The following is a 9,781-nucleotide window of genomic DNA, read 5'->3' as shown; positions in this document are numbered from 1 at the left end:
CCCCCGGCTCCGCGCGGCCCTCACCCCGGGCCTCCACCCCTTTCCGGGTCGAAAAGCCACGCGAGCCTCGTGCGGGCCCGAAAGGTGCAGGTCCCCTCGCAGTCGGGAGCGATGGCGTCACCCGGTTCAGCAGGGCAGCCACTCTCGCTCACACGCACACGGACACACATTCAACACACAGTCTCACACAACTACTCACAGACACAGGCTCAGACACACTCAGCCAACATGCGTTCTTACACACTGTCCCTCACACTCAGACACACATGCTCACAAGACATGCATACTCTCACAGACACATGTTCACACGCTCTCGGAGACACACTTGGTCACAGACACGATCACGTGCTCTCACACTTGTACACGCATTCACACACCCATGCTCCCTCTCACCCATGCACACAGCACACTCTCACACATACATACACATTCGCTCCTACACTCGTTCCCTCTCGTCCGCACGAGCAGGTGGTGGAGCTGAAGGAGACTCGCGACATCTGGGCCCTGATCTTCACTAAGCGGGGAGCTGTCTCAGCGTTGGTTTGGTTGGCATTTCCTTGCTCCCTGGGGTCCTCCCACACCCAGGAAGCTGTGTCTTGGTCAAGTGCGAAGAGTGTGGCCAGTTTGCCTTAAGCTGGCCTGGGGACCCAGGACAGAGATCCTGCTGCCCCGGGCACCCCTCTCCTCCCTGGACCCCACGGCTTCAGGGGCATGTGCAGCCTCCAGAGCCAGGGCACTTCTCCAGGGGCCTCGGCCCTCTGCCCCCCAAATCATGAAGGATTCCCCATGGTCCTCTAAGACGGTGTCCAGTCCGGCTGGGCCTGGCAAGATGGGGCGCAACGGACGGCCTGTCTCTGCGAGGCTCCAGGCCACCCAAAGAGCAAGGCCACCTCTGCACGAGTTTACAAGTTAACACTGAGGAGATGGAATGATGTTTCCTTTTTCTCTGCTCGGGAAGGCTCATAAAGATCCCCAGACCAGCGCTGAGACCTGTGTGACCAGCTTAAGCCAGGCTCCCTTCTTATATTTCTCCAATGACTTGTTGAATAGAGGCAGGAAGTCCAGCATCTCCTCTGGAGACTTCCTCTGTGGAACATTCCAGAACCCTCGACAGTCCACGGCTCTGGCCCCATCAGCCCGACTGGTACTTGTTCTCCAGCCACAGAGGTGGGGACTCGGCCAGGCTACAGCAGCGCCCCTGCTTGGGCCACTGAAAGGGCACAGCTGAGTGCAGACAGAGAACCCAAGATGGCTGTTGTTCCCCCAGCACCCATGTCAGGGCGACAGGCCAGCCCCAGCCAACCCTCTCACACAGACTCCTGGGCTCCGACCCGAACCTAGGTCACCAGATGAGCGCCTCCTTCCTTCCCTCTCCGTGGCTTCCTCTCCAGAGCTTTGGGTGTCCTTTCCTGCCTGTCAGAAGCCGTAAAGACCCTGCCCTCAAAGGGCAGGGTCCACACTGCTTCCCACACCCCCGGCTCCCAGGCCTCTGTGTATCAGCCCATCTCCTCCCAGGTCCCCAGGCCTGCTCAGGCCACAGTCCTGGGACACTCAGCCGGGTCACACTCCCACCTCCTGCCTCACACTATATTGGGATCTTTTTAAGACTTTGCCAAAATCAGAGTTTGCCAAAAATTCTCTAGGCTGCACTATTCTTGGTTCTTTCAAAATAAGCAACAAGGTAGAAGTTTCAAAGACCCGTCAGAGGGGTTTTCTACAACTCGTTTTATCCTCTACCAAAGCAGTATCAAGCAGCATTCAGAATGAATAGATTCAGGTACAAGCCGTGGTTGAGCCCTCTGCTGGGGAGTGAGGACCTGCTCCTTCTCTTCTTCCCCTTCCTCCCCCTTCTTTCTTTCCTCCAACCGTCTGAGCAGTTCTGGATCCCCTGCTTTGGGGAATTGGAGGGGGAAGCAGCACAAAGAAGTTTGCCCCAAACAGGGCAACGGCTTTGGGGGCGGGCGTTCTGTCCTCCGCAGTTTCGGCCGCTGGGCAGCCGTGATGAGCAGCGAGGAGAGCCAATCACAGCTCTCCTCGCTGCATTTCAAAGGCAGAGCTCTCTGTTCCCTATGGCAACGTGTAACAACAAGCTGACACCATTTCTGGACAAAGAAATTTCTCGCAGGAATTTATGTAGCATTACGTGTTCTGTTTGCTGCATTTCTGGGAGAAGTGCACACAGATATTGGAGTGACTCAAGTACAATGGCTCAGAAGCCATTCCTGTCTGTCTTCCAGAGAGGAGGAGAAAGTATCCACTGTTTAGTGTAAGGGGTCTTCAGGCCTACGAGAGGGGTTTCATCAGATCTCTCCCCGAGTGTGACGATCAGACACGCAAGTGACACCTCCCCACTCTGAGACCATCAGCTCCCGTGGGTCTGTCTTGGGCTGAAAAGTGCTAGCAACTTCTCCCACTGAAACGTATGAAATACCACCTCAGGTGGGCCTTGGCACCTGGCAAAATCAACAAGAGTTCCCACTAATTGTTCAGACAGGTGGCTTCCAAACTTTTTGAATACACTTTACGTTACAAACCCCTTGTGTATAACACATGTGCATTTATACACACACATATATAACAATGCTTAATCTCAAACATGTGATGTACTCTGTTATTTTCTATTCCATTCCATTTATTTTTAAAATGCTGCTTGTGACTCTCTTAGCTCACTGTTGGTTCATGACCTGAAGTTTGAGAACACTATCATAAACTAAAACAGCTGCTGAAGATGGTGGAAGTGGCCCAGCGTTTGGGGGTGGTCGTCGTGGGAAAGCAGCCCTCTCCCTCCTGCTCCATCATGAGTGTGCGCTGCGGTGCTGGGCTGCAAAGCCAAGGACTCCAGCCCCCCTCCCCTGCCCAGCCCAGTCCTTCAAGTAGACCCTGGCTAACAGCAGAGGTGCCCCTTCTCCGGACAGGGATGGCCAAAAACAAATGCAGAGGAAATGGGGCCTGGAGAGGCCCAGGAGGCCTAAGGGTGGGTATGCAAACACAGCCACGGGTTTCGCGCAAGTGGTGAGAGAAGGGAAGGCAAGGTGGGAGATTTGTATAACTGGCCACAGAAAGTTTTAATTTTCTCTCATTTCTGTGGGTCCACCACCACCACCAGCAGCTCTGGCATTTTCCCCCAGTCCTTCAGGAGTACATGAGCCCCAGGTAAAGGCCAGCTTCCCACAGGCAGCCTTGACTAGAACCCCACACCCACACTTCGCTTCCAAAAGATAAATTCAACTCCACCAAGAAAGGGGGCCACTACTGCAGGCCTCATGGGAGATGGGGAGAGGGTTTGCAGCAAGCTCTCACAGCAAACTCATGAAACCCATGAGAAGCTGAGCGTCTGCCTTACAATCCCATTCAGAGGCTCCACCTGCCTTTGCGGTCACCGTCCCTCTCCCCCAGGTGGGCTCCTCATAGCCTCTTTGTCCTCCCACAACTCAGCTCCGGCCTTAGCTGGCAGACCCTGCTCGGCACACAAAAGCCAGTGGCTGGTGGAGCAGTGCCCTCGGGAGACCCAGCTCCTCCCACCCCGGCAGCATCCAAAGTGAGCTCTGCTCCTCCCAACACATTAGAAATGAGGGAGAAGGTTATCGGGTCCAAATCAAGTCTTGGATTAACGAGACAAGCTGTTTGAAAAGTACAAGAGTTCTGAATCGTCCAAGTTGCAATATGCCATCTCACTACGAACACGCGCAACTGCGGTGCCCTTCCCCCTCTCTCCAGGCTGGTGAGGACAAGCCTGGAATGTCACACGATGCTGGATCAAAACACCTTACTCCACCCTCCCCGCGTCCCTCAGTTCATTTGGTCAAGACCTGCTTGCTGAGCACGACCCCTGCCCAGCTCTCTGCTAGCATGAAACCAACGAACCGCTTGTCCTTTGGGAGTTTACCTTCTAGCAGGTGTAGACCAAATAAACAAATCACAAGCAAATCTATAACAAGAGCTGCGACCAAAACTAGAGAAGAGGAGGGGAAGGAGGGAGGCCTGGAGCAAGTGGCCGAGGGCTGGCGGATCAGGTGCCATGTGAGCGTAGGCCCGAAGGAGGAGAGGAGGTGCCATGCGGACATCCGTGGGCGAAGCATCCGGGCAGCGAGAACAGCGTGGGTAGACACCCTGAGGTCAGTGAGCATTGGGGAGGCCGGTGTGGCTAGAGCCAGTGAGCAGGGGAGAGTCACAGAGGATGGAGGTGACGTGGGGCTTTGGGGAGGGGTGGAGACGCAGGGCCTTGTGGGTCATCACCAGGACTTGGATTTTGCTCCGAGGTAGGAGCCTTTGTAAAGTTGATTGATAGCTTGTGTTCTACCCAAACTAACCCTGCCTTTGATCATACTTCACTGTCCTTCAGCCAATAAACATGTGCCGGGCACTGGGCAAATCCAAAGGGCGGGGCGTGGCTTTGCCACGTGGTGGACGCGATCACAGCCAAGGACGCCCGGCTCTGGCAAATGCGCACACACACAGGTGTGAGCCAGCAACCAGAAACACAAACCTCCTGGGCGCCGGGGTGGGCGTGTGGTGTGAGCCCTCGGGCCCAGTGACGCACATCGGGACTCTTCCAAAGGAATAAGACCAAACGCCAGGAAACCATTAGGTACCTCCCACCTTCAAAGCCAGAGAAAGGGAGTGGGTATCACCCTTTGTCTGGTGGCCATCAGGGTGGTGTTCTAAACCCAGCCAACGCTCAGAGTGCCGCGTTTGCTATCGGATGGGGGCGAGAACCCAGAGCACACTGCCCGTAGGCCAAGCACCGCTGTTCCGTAGGCCAGGGCTCTGGCCACAGCACTGCTGTCCCCACAGAGCGGCCTTTGCGGAGCTGCTCTCAGTGGCCGAGGCCCTAGGAGGAACCGAGGGGCCGTGGTTGTCACCTCAGACCCCATGGCTGCCCCTTGCTCACCTGTTCCACCCACACTGGTCTCCAGGGAGCCTCCGTGGACCCAGGCTGACTCACCCTCAGGGCCTTTGCCCACGCTGTTCCCTCAGCCCAGAATGCTCTTCCCCCCAGCTACTTACATGATTTACTCTCTCTTCCTTTGGGTCATAGACAGTTGAGGGGATTCCAGATCAAAGATTCGTTCCCAGGAGTCACCACAGTGCACCTCCAAATGGGCCCCTGGCCTGACACGATGCCAGGGACAAGCTCCCCAAAATATCCCAGTGATGAGTTCCCTTGGAAAGGTGAACAGGAGGAATTCACTCGAGCAGAAGAATTCTAGAGCAGGAATCAAAAAAGCAGAACTCAACTCATGACTAACTAGCTGTATGATCTTAGGAAGGCACTTTACCTCCCTGGCCCCGGGTTTCCCCTTTTGCAGAACGGAAATATGACTGCCTGCCCTACCCCAAGGGGGCTTTGAGAAGGCGGCTGAGGCCAGTGGGGACCATGCAGCTAGTGTGTCCCTGAGAGGTGTCAGAAGGCGGGCACAGGGCTGTGTTCCTGATGCTGTTGCCTCTATTACATAAAAAAGGATTCACCCAGATCTCCGGGGAGGGAGGGATTGTTTTAATTTCAGGTGTCCGTGATCAACTGCCATGAGTAACCGTCACATCTGCCCCACTGTTTTTCAGGGACGTTACCTAATGCTTTCTCATCACACCGTCAGGGATGTTAAATTGACGACAAACTTCCTTATCAGTTCCCTGAAAAGTATTTTCTGAGGGATTGGTCCTCGGACCTACACTGTGGATACGACAAGCTGTCAGAATTGTGCCAGCCCCTTTACCTGGGATGTGGTGTTTTCCAAACTGCAGTTTGTAATCTACGAATTGGTTGAAAACTCAGTTCAGTGGGTATGACCGGCATCTTCTTAAAAAATGAAATGAAATAAAATAAAATAGGAAATAGCAAAATGCTTCTTACTTACTAGGTCGGTGTCGTTTTCTGAAACTTTTGTTTTAGTTCTGCATGGGTATACACAGCTAAGTTTGTCTGTCCTGAGGTAAAATGTATTTCTCGTTGTAGGTTCTGGTGCAGACGTTCGAAAAGCCACTATGCTAATGGAAACATGAATCAAGTGTATGTAGTTTAAAAGTTATTTTCCTCACGTGTGCTGACACATCTGTCTCGTGTGCCCTGCCCGTTGGAATTTCCACCCACTCTGGGGTGAAATACTCAAAATTAGTAGCATCTGGGTTAATGAGGTTTGTTATATTCAAAAAAATAAACGATGGTGCGGTTCACCTTGCATGCGTCCTTCTGAAGAGTCCTGAGTGGAGGACCCTGGGCCCGCTTCTCTGTCCACTTCACTGCCAGAGGCTTTGGTCCACTTGGCCAGTTCCCTCACTCTCTCCTTGGTGGAACGCCCTGGGCAGCCCTTAAAACATGTGGCTAAGTGAATCAAGGCAGGAAGGAAGGGAGGGAGGCAGGGAGGAATGAGTGGACCATCTGCCCCAGGCCAAATCTTTCCCGTCCACTTCATGTACCTCCAGTTTTGCTTCCTCAGTAAGCGGCCCCCCACTCGGGACTCTGGCCCGCAGGTGGGTTCGGGGCTGGGGCCACCTCCAAGCCTCCGCACAGGAGAGGTTTACCGTGCGGTCGTCTGTCTAGAAGAGCGTCCGAGGGCTTATCTCGAATCCTCATTGCCAGCGCAAGCGCAAGTCCTCTGTTTAACGTGTGGATTTGGGGCAGATCTGGGGTTGTTGAAGGTTGGGGGTCTTTGGCCACCCCTTGGGCTCACCACTGAGGGCGGATTCAGAGGAAACCTGGGGCCTGGCACGCGCCTGCCCCAGGCCGATCAGGAACCCGCTCTAGAACCCTGCGGATTTCACGTTTGGGGGAGCTGCCACCCAAGCAGCTCTTTGTTCTTTCTTCCCAGGTTGTGTCTGGGGCAGCCCAGTTGTACTTGCGTCTTGTGATTTACTTCAAACATGTGAAAGCCAGCTGCAACCAAACTTGGGAGCATTTTAAGGCCTCGAGCGTAAGCTGAGGCCGCTGGTGGGTGAGCCAGTGTGAAGGAATACAGTCCAGCCCATCCTTCCACAGTTGGGATGGAATTCCCAGTCTGGAGGCCAGAAGGGATCTAATTAGCCCTGCACTGGCCATACCTCCTCTGTCCTGGGTGACAAGGATAAAACAGCAGATTAACAAATTCAGGCTCTCCTTACCGCTCTGGCTAATCTATTGCTCTAAGACGTTCATTTCCATGGATGATTTGCAACGTAGGTGATTTTTCAAACTACCAAGTTTGAATTTCCCTCTACTGTTTTTCAACATGGACCCAAATAAGCTCATTTCACAGGGGGGAAGCTAACGTTGCTATGTGCTGGTAGCTAAAATGACAGTCTTGGGGCTTCTTTAAGTAAATAATTACTCTCTTTGTAATTAGGAGGCTACCTCAACAACCTGTCTCATCAGTCTAACAAAAGCTTGCTAAACACCAGCTCTGTGGTACTTCCTAAAGCTGGGGAGGCAGAGCCCGCGTTAGGAGCCTTGAGGACATGACTAAAGGGACAGGACTGGTGCAGGTGTCCACCTGGGCTCTCTCCTGACCCTCTGGCCCAGGGCCCAGGTGTCTTGGGCCCATCCCTGCACCTCTTAGGTGGTGTTCTGGGGGCTAATAAGAGCCAGCAGCCAGTTTAAGTCAGTGGGCCAGAGCTCAGGTGAGACCTCCCCGTGAAGTTGCCCCGCGGAGGTGAGGCCCGCGGGGGTAGGGGACACTCAGGAGCTTGGGCCGTGAGGCAGGGCGGCTGCCCCAATGGCTGTGTTGACAGGAAAGGGCCTTTCCTCCCTTGCTGTTTCTTTTTGAGTATGAGGCAAACTAAAAAATTTCCCCACAGATGGTTAAGGAACCAAAATCGGACGCTCTAACTTTGGTTTGGGGATTTTGTTCTTCTGATAGAGCACTTCATTCCGCAACTCCGAATGCAGAAACTGCGCAGCCAGGGCCCCCGAATCAAGGCTTTTCTGGGCAGCGGCTTCCAGGTCGCTCCCCGAAAAGGGTACCGTTGGACCCTGGGCTTCCCTTTGACCCTGTCCTCTCCGGGAAACAATTTGAATAGGCCTGCGTCTGTCTGAAGTCACCTGGGTCGTTAGGAAATGGGACTCGGGTAAATGTGGTGTCTCTTGATTACCCCAAAGAAAACAAAAAGTTAGAAAAGGATTAAGGAAAAGTTCCCCAGTTTGTCCAGAGCCTTGATTCCACCACTTCTCCCACCATTTTTAAGGATAAATAAGATGGATTTTGCCCCAGGATCAGTAAAAAAAATACCAGCCACTTACGTATCTCTGCAATAGTCATTCATTCATCCACTTAAAATGTTTACTGGACACTTGAGGAATGGCATCTACCCCGAGTCTGTTCCACTTGTAAATCCCCAAAAGCTGCCCAGCCCTGCAGGGGGTGGGGGATTGCAGCACCCCACTCTGTGAGCCCAACTAACGCTGCTAGTAACTGCCTTTGAAGGCATCTCACCGAACCCCTCTTTAACCTCGCTCTGTGAGAGCTTCGAGCTTCATGACCCCTGGGGTGGACTTGGAAACGAGGCAGCTATGAACTCGCTGAATGTGATTTCAGAATTGTGTATCGTGAGGTTTTTGCCCCTGGACAAGGGTCCAGCTGTCACCATATCGTCAGAAGACCTGAAACCCTAATAATGCAGTAGAATCTCTGACATTTGCCCAGAAAACAAGACATCCTAAACGTACGACTCTTAATACCTTTTGTAATTAGGCCAAATCCAGTAGCATCGTTCAGCTACACACATAAAAGTTGGGATCTTTCAAAAATGCTGGGATTGGGCTTCCCTGGTGGCACAGTGGTTGAGAGTCCGCCTGCCGATGCAGGGGACACGGGTTCGTCTGCAAAAAAAAAAAAAAAAAAGATTCAAAAATGCTGGGATTTCCTCCAAGCCATTCCCTGCCACTCACAACCCCTCACCACACCTTCCTATCGTCCGCCTGTCCCTCACCATCCCCACAACCCTCCCCTGCTCTTCCCCCCACCCCGTCCCTCCCACGCCTGCCACTCACCATTCCTCCCCCATCACTCCTCCACCCACCACCTCCAGCCTCCTGGGTGATGAAGGGTGTCACTCATCCCCCAGACCCAGCTGCTAAGCAAAGGCTAATGAGTGGGCAGCCTTTGTGGCTGGGAACCGATGCCAACGCCTCTAAACTGCATCCTAACCCTGAAGGCTCTGACCCCAGGAACCAGCTCTTTCCTGGCCCTTCCCCGCTCTCCCAGTCCTTGAAAACTCAAGGTCCTCTTGTCTTGCAGAGTTGCACTCCCAGGATTATGGATCTGCTCCAACAGGCTGGAGGGGCACACAGCAGGCGGAGAGCAAGTCCAGACAAATTTCGGGTCCTTTGGAAATGGGCGTGCTTCCAGAGTTTCCAACAGAGAAGACCTTTAACCGACCCCAGCACCGTCCCTTCCGCTGGGCAACCACAGAGGCACCTACTGTTCTGGAAGTTTCTCTCCTGCATCCTCTAGTGGAAAGGAGGTTAGAGGGGCAGAATGGCTTGCCGGAGACATGGAAGATCTGTCTGGCTAAAGACATGAGGGCCCTGAGGTGTAGGAACTTTCATGAACATTCATGGACACTACTGTGAGCTAAGCACTTTGAGAGGCTCTGGGGGTGGAAAGACAAATGAGACTAAAAGGCCACACACACACACGGTGACATGTGCGGGAGTGGGAATGGAGGACCAGCAGTTTGGACACAGTAGCCCAGGTCCCGGGGAAACCCCGTCTTATCTGTGTTCCTCGTGGTAATAGGAAGATGGACACAGTCTAAGAAGATGAGCGCACAAAAAATCAGATAAAAACTTAGGGGCTTAGACAACAAC

General features: G+C 53.5%; 1 protein-coding gene across 2 annotated transcripts in view; it reads right to left on the bottom strand.

The window, feature by feature from the left end:
* The window catches only part of TRAF3 (TNF receptor associated factor 3), a 117,355-nt gene extending 112,267 nt beyond the window's left edge, over window positions 1-5,088 (bottom strand). For both annotated transcript variants that reach the window (XM_024758536.1, XM_024758545.1), the window contains exon 1: window positions 5,008-5,088. The gene's annotated coding sequence lies outside the window, so the exon portion shown is untranslated. The remainder of the gene's footprint in view (window positions 1-5,007) is intronic.
* Window positions 5,089-9,781: the final 4,693 nt, after the last annotated feature.

Source organism: Neophocaena asiaeorientalis, unplaced genomic scaffold (genome assembly GCF_003031525.2).
Source record: "Neophocaena asiaeorientalis asiaeorientalis breed wild unplaced genomic scaffold, Neophocaena_asiaeorientalis_V1.1 scaffold476, whole genome shotgun sequence".
NCBI classification, from domain to species: Eukaryota; Metazoa; Chordata; class Mammalia; order Artiodactyla; family Phocoenidae; genus Neophocaena; species Neophocaena asiaeorientalis.
This window is presented reverse-complemented; position numbering and strand designations above follow the sequence as displayed.